The sequence below is a fragment of the Ursus arctos genome, chromosome X (assembly GCF_023065955.2).
Source record: "Ursus arctos isolate Adak ecotype North America chromosome X, UrsArc2.0, whole genome shotgun sequence".
NCBI classification, from domain to species: domain Eukaryota; kingdom Metazoa; phylum Chordata; class Mammalia; order Carnivora; family Ursidae; genus Ursus; species Ursus arctos.
This window is the reverse complement of record NC_079873.1, coordinates 109,661,383-109,674,045: the sequence shown is the minus strand read 5'-3', so window position 1 is coordinate 109,674,045 and position 12,663 is coordinate 109,661,383. Positions and strand designations below refer to the sequence as shown.

At 45.1% G+C, this 12,663-nt stretch overlaps 1 pseudogene; it reads right to left on the bottom strand.

Annotated features, from left to right (window-relative positions):
* Positions 1-2,239: 2,239 nt before the first annotated feature.
* LOC113241847 (glyceraldehyde-3-phosphate dehydrogenase-like) lies at positions 2,240-5,794 on the bottom strand (annotated as a pseudogene).
* Positions 5,795-12,663: the final 6,869 nt, after the last annotated feature.

Here is a 12,663-nt window from a genome sequence, read left to right as displayed (position 1 = left end):
AGCCCAACTTGGGGCTTAATCCCACAACCCTGAGACCACAGCCTGAGCCGAAATCAAGAGTCAGATGCCTAACTGACTGAGCCACCCACGTGCCCCTGTAGCTTATTTTTTGTATATTTATTATTATTGAGGTATAGTTCACATACCATTAAATTTACCATTTTTATGTGTCCAAGTCAGTGGTGTTCAGTATATTTACTATGTCATATAACCAACACTACTGTCTAATTCTAGAACTTCCTACTACCCCACCTCCACAAGAAAACCTGTACCAATTAGCAGTCAATCCCAATTCTTTTTTTTAAGATTTTACTTATTTGAGAGAGAGAGACAGAGTGAGAGAGAAAGCACAAGTGGGGTGAGGGGCAGAGGGAGAAGCAGACTCCCCGCTGTGCAGAGAGCCTGATGAGGGGCTCCATACTGGGACTCTGGGATCATGACACTTAACCGACTGAGCCACTCAGGCACCACTCAATCCTGATTCTTAATCCCCCCTCCCTACTTTCTCTATTACCTGGCAACTGTTATTAAGCTTTCTGTCTGTATGAATTTGCCTATTCTGAATATTTCACATAAATGGAATTAATATTATCCTTTTGTTTCTGAGTTATTTCGCTTAGCATAATGTTTTCAAGGTTCATCTACGCTACAGCATGCATCAGTAGTTCACTCCTTATTATGGCTGAATAATACTCCATTCTGTAGATTCACCATTTTTTGTTTATCCTTTCATCCATTGATGGACATTTGTGGTGTTTTCACTTTCATTGTCTATCATGGATAATGCTGCTGTGAACATTTGTGAACATATTTTTGCGTGAAAATATATTTTCAATTATCTTGTGTATATATCTGGGAGTTTCTTTTCTGGGTCATATGGTAATTGTATGTTTAACATTTTGATGAGCTGCCAAACTATTTTCTACATGGGCTGCACCATTTTACATTCTCATCAGCAATGTATGAGGGCCCCAATTTCTCCTCATCTTTGCCAATACTTGTTATTTTCCAGTTTCTTTTTTTATTAACTGTCCTAGTAGGTGTTTTCTTTGGCTTATTGGCCGTTTCCATATCTTCTTCAGAGCAATGTCCACTCAAATCCTTCGCCCAAGTCCCATTTGGGTTGTTGTCTTTTTGTTGATGAGTTATAGGAGTTCTTTATGTATTCTGGCTATTATCCCCTTATCACATATTTGATTTGCAAATATTTCTCCCATTTGTGGGTTGTCTTTTCACTCCCTTGATAGTGTTCTTCATTGCGCAAAAGTTTTTCTTTTTTATTTCTTTAAAGATTTTGATATTTTATTTGAGAGAGAGAGAGAGAGCACAAGCAGAGGGAGAAGCAAGCTCCCCACGGAGCAAGGAGCCCGATGCGGGACTTGAGCCTAGGACCCTGGGATCATGTCCTGAGCCGAAGGCAGATGCCTAACTGACTGAGCCACCCAGACGTCCCTTCAATGCACCAAAGTTTTTAATTTTATCAAGTCTAATGTATCTATTTTTTCTTTTGTTGTCTGTGATTTTGGTGTCAAACTCAGGAAACCATTGCCAAATCCAAAGTCATTCAGATTTACCCCTACGTGTACTTCTAAGAGTTTTATAGTTTTAGCTCTGACATTTAGGTTTTTGATCCTTTTTTTTTTAAATCAAGTAGGCTCTACACCCAGTGTGGGGCTTGAACTCATGACCCTGAGATTAAGAGTTGCGTCTTTATCAACTGAACCAGCTAGGTGCCCCAGTTTTTTTTTAATCTATTTGTAATTATTTTTGATTATAGTGTGAGGTAGGGGACAAAACTCATTCTCTTGCATATGGATATCTAATTGTTCCTGTGTCATTTCTTGAAAAAACTATTTTCTTCCCCATTGGATGATCTTCTTGATTACTGTAGCAAATCTTGAAATTGGGAAGTTTGAGTCTTCCAACTTTGCTCTTTTTTGGTAATCCTGGGTCCCTTGCATTTCCATGTGAATTTTAGGATCAGCTTGACTATAGCTTCTCTCTCTCTCTCTCTCTCTTTTTTTTTTCTGGCTGGGTACAGTATACTTTATTGATGTACATGACAAGGTAGGACTCCCCAAGCCCCTCCCCTTCCTTAGGGGGTCTGGGATGGAAACTGTGTAGAGGTTGGGAGATTCTTAGTGAGTTGGGGGATGATGAGTTGGGGCAAGGACTCCCCAGCAGCTGAGGGCCTCTCTCTTCCTCTTGCTCTCACTGGGGGTGGTAGTCCAGGGGACTCTTACTCCTTGGAGGCCATGTGGACCACAAGGTCCACCACCTGGTTACTGTAGTCAAATTCATTGTCATACCAGGAAATTAGCTTGACAAAGTGGTCATTGAGGGCAATCCCAGCCCCAGCATCGAAGGTGGAAGAGTGGGTGTCGCTGTTAAAATCACAGGACACAACGTGTTCCTCAGTGTAGCCCAGGATGCTCTTGAGGGGGCCCCTCTGATGCCGGCTTCACCACCTTCTCAATATCATCATATTTGGCAGCTTTCTCCCAGTGGCAGGTCAGATCCATGACTGACATGTTGGGGGTGGGAACATAGAAGGCAACGCCATTGAGCTTCCCATTCAGCTCAGGAATGATCTTGCTTATAGTCTTGGCTGTGCCAGTAGGTGCCCAGTGATGTTCTGGGCAGCCCCTTGGTCACCACACCACAGCTTCCCAGAGGGGCCATCCATGGTATTCTGGGTGGCAGTGATGGCATGGACTGTGGTCATGAGTTCCTCCATGATGCCAGAGTTGTCATGGATGACCTTGGCCGGAGGGGCCAAACAGTTGGTAGTACAGGAGGCATTGCTGACAATCTCCAGGGAGTTGTCATACTTCTCATGGTTCACACCCATCACAAACATGGGGGCATCAGCAGAAGAGGCAGAGATGATGACCCTCTTGACCCCACCCTTCAAGTGAGTCCCAGCCTTCTCCATGGTGGTGAAGTCCCTAGTGGACTCCACAACATATTAGGCACCAGCCTCACCCCATTTGATGTTGGCGGGATCTTGCTCCTGGAAGATGGAGATGGGCTTTCCACTGATGACCACTTTCCCGTTCTCAGCCTTGACTGTGCCATGGAATTTGCCAAGGGTGGAATAATACTGGAACACATAGACCATGTAGTTGAGGTCAATGAAGGGGTCATTAATGGCGACAATATCCACTTTGCTAGAGTTAAAAGCAGTCCTGGTGACCAGGTGCCCAATACTGCCAGACCCATGTACTCTGACCTTCACCGTTGTATCTCAGGGACTCAGCTGGCACTGCACCAGAAGAGGTGGCTGTCTGTCGAACAGGGAGGAGCAGAGAGCCTTGACTACAGCTTCTTGAAGTGAACTGAGCTTATAGCCACAACCCCAGTTCCTTGTCAGTTAGCAGTGCTTTTCATTTTTGAGAAGGTAAAAGTGAGGGCTGGAGCAGACCACAGGGCTACCGGTTCCAGGTCCTCAGGACTTCAGTGAGTCTGGCCAGCAGAGTTCACAAAGGGAGCAACAAGGCTCTGATGCGGCCCTTCTCAAGCTGTAAGGGCTCATGCAGTGATCTGGTTGCGAATCAGGTTCTGGGAGCCCAAAACTTTCTTTCTTTTGCTTTTTTTTTTTCTTAAGATTTTATTTCTTTATTTGAGAGAGAGGAAAAAAGAGGGAGTGCGGGGGAGGGGCAGAGGAGGAGAGAGAGCATCTTCAGTGGACTCCGTGCTGAGCATGGAGCCTGACATGGGGCCCAATCCTAGGACCCCAAGATCATGACCTGAGTGAAAACAAAGCATCGGACCCCCGACCAACTTAGCCACCAAAGCGCCCCTGAAACTTTATTTCTAACTAGCTCCTAGGTGACACTGATGTTGTTGGTCCCTGAACCACGCTTTGGAAAACGAGACACAACTGCCCTTAGCTTCTGTCCAGGAGTGCAAAGTAGGAAGCTGAGACATCCCTTGGACCTATCTTTCAGACTGTTCCTTATGCAAAAAAAAAGTGGTGGGGGGAGAAAGGACAAGAAAGCTAGGCCTCTATGGGGGATGAAAGGGACTTAGCAAAATTCACAGGACCAGGTAGAGGAAAACACTAGAAATTCTGGTTTCAGACTCTTGATTAAGTTTCATTTCCCCAATCTGTGGCTGCCTCCGATGTCAGTCACTTTTCATTCTGCCCCAGAGCACCTGTCCTTCTTGCAGTCTCTGGCCGATTTCTCCCTCTTCTACAGCTTGTTTTTGGCGTATTTCCTTAAGATAAACATTAGAATTAAAAGGAGCATTTGAATGTGTTGGGTGTTCACACAAGTTACTATCTGCATTCCCCTGGGACTATCTCTGGGCACAGAATGAGGGGAGAGACCATATGTATGTATGCTAAGTAGTTAAATTCCATCTTTTCCAAAACACACAAAATTATACACGCTATGTGAAGGCAGAACTCTAAATTGGTCCCCAAGATTTCCCACACCCTGGTGGTGTATGTACACTTCCTGTATAACCCAGAGATTGTGAATATGATAGATTTCATTCCTGTGATTCAGATATGTTCATGAACAGTTGGTTTTAACAAGGGTGGAATCTCTGAGTGGTCCTGACCTAATCACAGGGGCCTTTTAAATCTAAAGTTAGGACAGAGAAGTCAGAGATTTGAAACACAAGACAGATTTGATGCACTATTGCTTGCTTAAAGATGGAGGAGCCCACTTAGCAAGGAAATTGAGATCTCAGTCCAACAAGGACAAGGAACGAAATTCTGCCAACAAGAACACAGCTGGACTTCTGACCTGTAGAACTGTGAGCTAATAAACAGATATTGTTTTAAGCCTCTGAGTTTGTGATCATTTGATATACAGTGATAGAAATATTATGCTTTCTTGGTGACTGAACTGTGTTTCTATTTTGCTTTCACTGTCAGGGAATGCAGAGTCAAATTTGAGGCAGACACGTTAAGAGTTTCAGCAGTCGTTACGGTCTCTACATCTATTTTCAATGTTTTTCTCTTAGTCATGGCTTCTTGCATTTTTGCGTATTTTGCCTGATTTTCCTAATCTTAATTCTGTTTAACATTCACTTTTATAGGGGCGCCTGAGTGACGCAGTCGTTAAGCGTCTGCCTTCGGCTCAGGACGTGATCCCGGCATTCTGGGATCGAGCCCCACATCAGGCTCCTCCGCTAGGAGCCTGCTTCTTCCTCTCCCACTCCCCCTGCTTGTGTTCCCTCTCTCGCTGGCTGTCTCTGCCAAATAAATAAATAAAATTTTAAAAAAAATTCACTTTTATATAATCTTTTTTAAGTCTCATTATAAAAGCAATATGTGCTCATTGTGGAAAATGTGGAAAATACAGCTAGGCCCAAGAAGAAGAAAAAAATGAAGCATTAGAATTCTGTCACTTCATCTGGAGAAAACAACTGTTAATGTTTTGTTGTCTTCTTTCCAGCCTCTTTCCCTGTGTCCATATGTGTATTTTTACATAATGAGATCGTGCTGTATTATTATTCATATTCTTAGCATAAGCTACCTCTAAACATTTGAGGAATAAACAAGATAGAAATTAACATATAATGAGCAGTTTGAAGGTATTTTTTCAAAGCTTTTATTTTTAAGTGACCTCCATCCCCAGTGTGGGACTCCAACTTACAACCCTGAGATCAAGAGTCGCATGCTCTACCATCTGAGCCAGCTGGGTGCCCCTGAAGGTCTTTTTTTTTTGAGCATTTGGTTGCTTGGGTCAGCAGATCTCACCTTTTTGTTTCTTTCTTTCTGTTCCTCCTGTGACACTTGCCGTTCACCTATGTCGAGGGTCCCCAAGAACACACCCATGTTCAATGATTTGGTAGGATGACTCCAAAGAGACTCAGCATATATTCTTACTCACAGCTATGACTTTCCTAAAGTGAAAAGATACGAAGCAAAACCAGCGAAGGGAAAAGGAGCATGGGCGCCAAGTCTAGAGGAAACCTGGCACAGGTTGGCAAGAGTTCTCTCCCAGTGGAGTCACAGAGGATGCATGTAATTCTTCCAGCATGAAATTGGGACAACACACAACATGTAAAGTATCGTCTACCAGGGAAGCTCATTAGAGACTCAGTATTCAAGGTTTGTAACAGGCTGGTATTGTAGTCACCCTTCGCCTAGCGGGTACCAGAATTCCAGACTCCCGGGAGGAAAGCAGACGTTCAGCCTCAACCATAGTGTTTGTACAAGCAGTTTAGATCCAGCCAATGGCAGATGCTGCAAGCAGCCCAAAGAGAGCAGTTTCAAGCCTGCTATGTTAAACCTTTCTTGCCTTTCGCCTAAGTACCACATTCCCGACGTTCTACCACAGTTATGTGTAATAGTCAACGCCCTGGTTACATGTTCTTGCTCACACAGAGTATATCAGAAGGTGGGCGTCTTAATTCCAGCTGCTGTAACTGATTCCAGCAGAGTGAGCAGTTTAAGCAACGCAGGAGTTCTCATGTTTCTGGAAGCTAGGAAGTCCAAGATCAAGGTGGTGGCAGACCCAGTGTCTGCAAAAGGCCTACTTCTTGGTTTGCAGATGGCCATTTTCTTCTTGTATCCTACATGGTGGAGAACATAGAGGAAGCAAGCTCTTCTCATAAGGGCACTGGTCCTACCGTGAAGGCTCTACCCTCATGACCTAATTACCTCCCAAAGACCCCAGTTCCTGATATTCTCATGTTGGAGGTTAGGAGTTCAACATATGATACAAATATGCAGGGATATCTGGAGGAGGAGGGATACAAATATGCAGTCCATAACAATGGATGAGAATCACGTCTGTGTATATATTTTTAAAGTTAATCCTGAGCAAATGTCTATGAAAGTTCTTATTAGGGTGGAGAAGAGCTGATTATGAAAGACCAATACCATGTCGAAAACTGATCCTTCAGTGTCCCTTTTAGAGAGTCTGGATCTGGAGGGCTGCCTCTATTTCTCCAAGGTTTCTTTTTGCCTTTCCCAGCCCCACCAGACCCAAAATTCCTCAGCAGAGGCCAGGCTCAGAGCCTTATGATGTGCCGGCTGGGAAGGACCAAGAGCTGTCTCACAGAGGCTTGCACTAAAAGGAGCAGGCCATCATCCCAGAGGCCCTGTCCCCTTTTACCCAGGCCCATGTCGAGTAGCTTTTTCTGAGGTGACAGAAGCCAAGGACTGCCTTCGTCTCTGCAGTTAGGGTTCTGTGATTTTGCTGGCTCCAAAAACCAGTCTCCTGTATTGAAAATCTTATTTTTGGAGAGAGCTGACAGGGATGGACTACACACAGGGGTTTTTATTCCCCCCCGGCACAAGAGTTGCTCTTACTCTGGGACTAAGGTGTGCCTTTGGGGGAAAAAAAAGATCAAAGTACAAAAAACAAAAAAGCCTGTGTCTTTGAAAGGAGAGGGGAGCTACTAGACGATAGGGTGCCTTTGCAAGGGTACCTTGAAGCAGTAAAAGCCACCCTTCCTGGGTTTAGCAGCGCCAGGGGCACAGAGCCTGGGGACTATAGAGTGCCCTTGGGCAGACTGGCAGAAAAATGTTCCGTCTGGGAGGAAGTAGCTCCGTGTCATTGTGCCAGGCTTGGTGAGCAGCACTGTGGATGGATTTCAATGGCCACTCACTTGCTCTGCTGGGCACATTTTGTGTTAACACAAATGAGAACAAATAGGTGTGCTGGGCAGGTTGGAAGACGCGTGCCATTATCGCCCTTTATCCTCTTATTTCAGAGGAATCAAAAGCCCTGTCTGTAACTTGTCCTCTGAATCAGTTGAACAAGCCTTTGCCTCCGCGTGGGTTGTTTGGAGTCTGCCCTTACGACCGGAATAACACAGAAGGGGTGCTCCGTGCAGGGGAGTAGCGCGGATCCTCATTAGTTGATTTCATCGTGGAATCTGTATAGCTCGTTATTGAATCACTGTGATTAAATATGATGATTAATTAGTTTGAATGTTGAGACATGGAAAATCACATTTTCGGGTGGAAAAGCTGTTTTATATGTTACGATAATTGACATAATTTAAGAGCCTCCATTTTGTCATCTGTGAAACGCAGGGTGAGAATACCCAGCTGCAGGTATTGGAGAGGTCACGCAAGTCAACCAATGTCAGTTCTGCAGGTCCAAGGAGAGGTCACGCAAGTCAACCAATGTCAGTGTCCCCTTCAACCCTCCTCTTTTTCTCTACAACTTCCTCACATTTACACGATGTTGAGATTACAAAGCACTTTCATTTCCAGGGACTTGCATGCTCCGCAACAGAATGAGGTCGAATAAAAAGCCTCAGCTTCCAGCAGGCCTGGATACACGTGCCTGAATATGGGTTTCAAACCCCATCTCAAAGATTCTTCTCTCTCCATTGTTCATATTACAAATGGGACACAAGGAGGACCTTTTGGAAAAAAACTGAGCACATGTGAAAATCACATCAAGTGGAACTGGGTCTGGTTTTTCTCTGGGCAAACAACATGGCAAAGGGAGCCTTTAACTGGATCAATCTAGCATGTTCAGTTGAGTTTCCTGCTTCTTACCTGCCTCTCTCTTTTACCTGTAATTGTTAACACCGGCAGTCCTATAACAGAGAATCTAAAAATAGGCAACATAGTGCAGAAAGAGAAATGTTAAATCATATTACCCAAAGCACTTAAGTTCTTATTCTTTAATATTACAATCTTCTGTGAAAAAATTTCATTGTTTGCCAAATTTTGCGAAGTGAGAACACTCTGCTGGGAATGAAAAAAAAGCTGGAACACTGAAAAGTTCTCTTCCTGAAAAATAATTGCCCTGATTCCTCTTTTATGTTTTAAGTAAGATCCTTTGGGTTGCAACTACCTGAAACAGCTGCTTTAAAGGACCACAAGCCGGAACTCGGGAATGTGATTGGTAACAGACTGAGGCATCTCATAGAGTCCAAGGGCAGGGGGACGGCCGGGCATCAGAGACGTAAAGCAAGCACTGGAAAGCACTCAGGAGACCCCGGTTTCTATTTGCTGCTGTTGCTTTAATTCTGCTTCTCTCGAGGCATGTTCGTGTCACTCACTGCCTTGGCATCCACAGGCGGAAGGTGGGGTACAGGGTCCGATCGGCTACAGATAGGAGGACTGGGGTTGGAAATACATCAAAGCTGTGCCAGTAAAGGGTGCCTGGGGGGCTCAGTCAAGTGTCTGCCTTCGGCTCAGGTCACGATCTTGGGGTCCTCAGATCGAGCCTCATGCCCAGCTTCAAAACTATAAAGGACAAAAAAAAAAAAAAAAAGGACTGGGAAATTTTATTTGTTGTGCAGATCAAAGGGGTTAATGTAGCCCACTGCCTGGCCCCAAGGAAGCACACTGGATGCATTAGCTCTTCTTCAAAACCTTCCTGGGGGGTTCTCTGCCCACTCTGTGTTCCATTAGCCTTGCTCCCTTGACCTCAGCTAGAATAAATCACTTCTACCCCACTCTAGCTGTTGAACCCTGTATATATGTTTCTGTTTTGGCTGTGTGTGTTCCATATTATACTACAGTTATTTATTGGCATTCCCGTCTCTCGCTCTAGACTGTCAGCTCCCTGGGGGTCCTGAGCCCTGTGCTTCTCCCTTTGAAGTCATTCATGGGGATAAGCTATATGGTAAAGCGCTCTGGAAATGCTTGCTGAACTGAAGGTAAGACCTGGCTACCATGCCTTATTGACTTCCAACCAGCAAATTAGAAGGCAGACTTCCAAATTAGAGGTACTCTTTGAGCCATTCATTAATGTGGGTCAGACGTGTCCTGGGTCCTCTTCGTGGCTCACCAGTGGAGGAGATTTCATGCAAGATGGACTTCACAGGAGGAAAGTGTTACTGAGTCAAGTCTATTCTGGCTCTGCAAGGGGACTTCGGAGTGGGGATGTTGGCTTCAAATGCCTATGGTGTACACCTTGTATACCTAGCCAAGACACACAGAAGCTTCTCCACGGCGATACGGGCCCCAGGGCTGATAACACAGGGGTTACATCCTCAGCCTCCATCCTTGTTTCCGGCGTCTTTTCCTTATACACCCTATTCCCCCGTAATCCTTTCCTTCCCCTGCCATGCAGCCACCATTCCCTGTACCCTCACCCATGCCTCTTCGGCGTGGGGGTCTGTTTGTTGTAGGTGTATGGGTTTCAATCTCCAGTGGTTTGGGTTTTCTGATGTACAGGCCTTCCAAGCACACTGGCACCTTTTTTCTGAGTTTGATGTTGACACAAGTCCACAGAAATTAATGTTCTTGTCTCCACTCATTTGCCTGGAGGGAGTAAATTCATATGCAAAACAGAACAAAGGAGCGGGTAGGAGGAACAGGAAGAAAGAGGAGTTAGGGAATATCTTTTTCCGTTTAACCTGCAGACAACCAAGGAAGAGAAGACCGGCAGGTTTTTTTATCAACTGTAGTGCATAAATGAAAAGAGGAGGCGGTGTAGAGAAGTCATTTGCTAATAAGGAGCACAGGTAAGGTGTAAAACCTAGCATTTCTCTTCACCACTCCAGTGCTCTTCCCATCCCACCAGGATGTTTTTCAAATACGCTGCCTCTTTTAAAAATAAGATAAGCTCTTCCACACCATGCCACCGGCAGGTCTTAATAATTTAGACCAGGGGTCAGCAAACCATGGCCTGTATGCCAAATCCAGCAAGCCACCTCTTTCGGTATTGCCTACAAGCTAAGAATTTTTTTTTTTACATTTTTTAATGGTGAAACAATGGGAAGAATAATATTTCATGGCACAGGAAAGTTATAAGACATTGAAATTTTGATGTCTATAAATAGTTTTAATGAGACACAGCTATGCCCACTCATTCATGTATTGTTTATGGTTGCTTTGATGCTACAATGGCAGGATTACGGGGCCGGGGCAGAGACAGTATGGCCTGCAAGGCTGAGAGTACGGGAGCCTCCCTTATCCAAGGTTTTGCTTTGGGCCCTTTCAGGTTCCCCGCACTCAACCGTGGTCCGATACCAGGTGATCCTTCTGCAGCGTCAGAATGTCGAGAGTAGCCTGACGCTGCATCACGATGCCTACGTCATTCACTTCCCTGCGTCTCATCCCATGGGCATCTTGTCCCCTCGCATCATCCCAAGAAGGGTGAGTACAGTACCATAACATATTTTGAGAGAGACCACATTCGCATAGCTTTTATTACAGTATATTATAATCGTTCGATTTTGTTATTATTGTTAATCTCTTATTGTGCTTAATTTATAAGTTTATCACAGGTCTGTATATATAGGAAACACTAGTCTGTATAGGGTTTGGTACTATGCGGTTTCAGGCAGCCACTGGGGGTCCATTGGAAGGTATCCCCCACGGATGGTTGCGGGGGAGGGGGCTGGTGTATTTACACTCTGACTCCCAGCAGAAATACTTTTCTGACTGCTGATATAGGTCCTTGCTACCCCAAGTATTATCTAAGTGCTGACCTATGCACCATGTTAGAAATGTAGAATATTAAGCACCTTCCAGACCTATGGACTCAGCAGCTGCATTTTAATAAAGCCCCCCCCCCAGGCCCCCATGATTCATATGCATATTAAAGCTTGAGAGGCTCAGACTGGGAAGGCAGTTGAAGGCTTTTTCTTATCCCACAAGCAGCGTCTTCCAGACAAGTATGAATTTAAATTGTTTTCCACTGCCGCATGGCTTCAGCTTCCTCACCTGTAAAGTGAGGATAAGCACGTGTTTCTCATTATCTGTTGTGGCCTGGATGGCGTCTTCGTTTCCTAGGGCCACTTGAACGAATTACCACAAGGTAGGGGGGCGAGAACACCTGGAATTACTTCTCTCACAGATCTGGAGGCCAAAGTCCAAAATCACGGCATCAGCCGGGCCCTGCTCCCTCTTGCAGGCTCGAGCGGAATCCTTCCTTCCTCCTTTCCCGCTTCAGAGGGGTCTTCCTTGGCTGTGGCCGCATAACTTTAATCCCCACCTCTGTGTGCCTTCCCACGGCCTCCCTCTCCGTGTCCTCTCCTCTTCTTACAAGGATGACAGTCACTGAATCAGGATCACCCTAAAGCCACTATCATATCATTTTAAGACCCTTAATCAATTATATCTGCAAAGACCGTATTTTAAAATCAGGTCACAGCTTGAGGTTCTGGATGGGCAATGAATTTGGGGGGGCTACTTTTCAACCCACCACAGATGACATCAATGTAGGTCAAATGTCTGGTGCATTGTGAGCGCTTAACACGTTTCCTCTACCGTCTTTCCCCCTTTTACTCAAATGACTCAAGGGCTCAGAATTGAGTGGGGAGTTGTTACAGGAATCTCAAGCTAGATCTTCCCCATTTTGACAGAGGAGTATCTCCTTCACTAGGACACACGGAAGATGCTTTCATGACCTGTGTTCTGGAGCCAAACTGGTTGTTTTTTTTCCTCCCTACACTTTGGAGCAAAAATTCCTTTCGAGCAAAGAGCCTCCCCGTGCAGCTGTGGTAGGTACTCGAGGGTCTCGTTGTCTTCTCTCTTTGCGGCTGCTCAACTTGCCTGGGGAAGGGATTCGTATTGTCAGTGAAATTCCTGTTGGCCATGGCTTTCTGTTGCACCCCTGAAGGAGAGTTTTCCTTTACCCCGAAACCCGTGTGTATCTCAAGAGAAGGAGAGATAAATACTACACTTCAACTTTCTCATGATCTAATCTTGACAGGTGTTAATTTGGGGGTGAATAAAATTTGGGGTCTCCTAGCTCATGCCGCCGTTGGCAATTTTCAGCC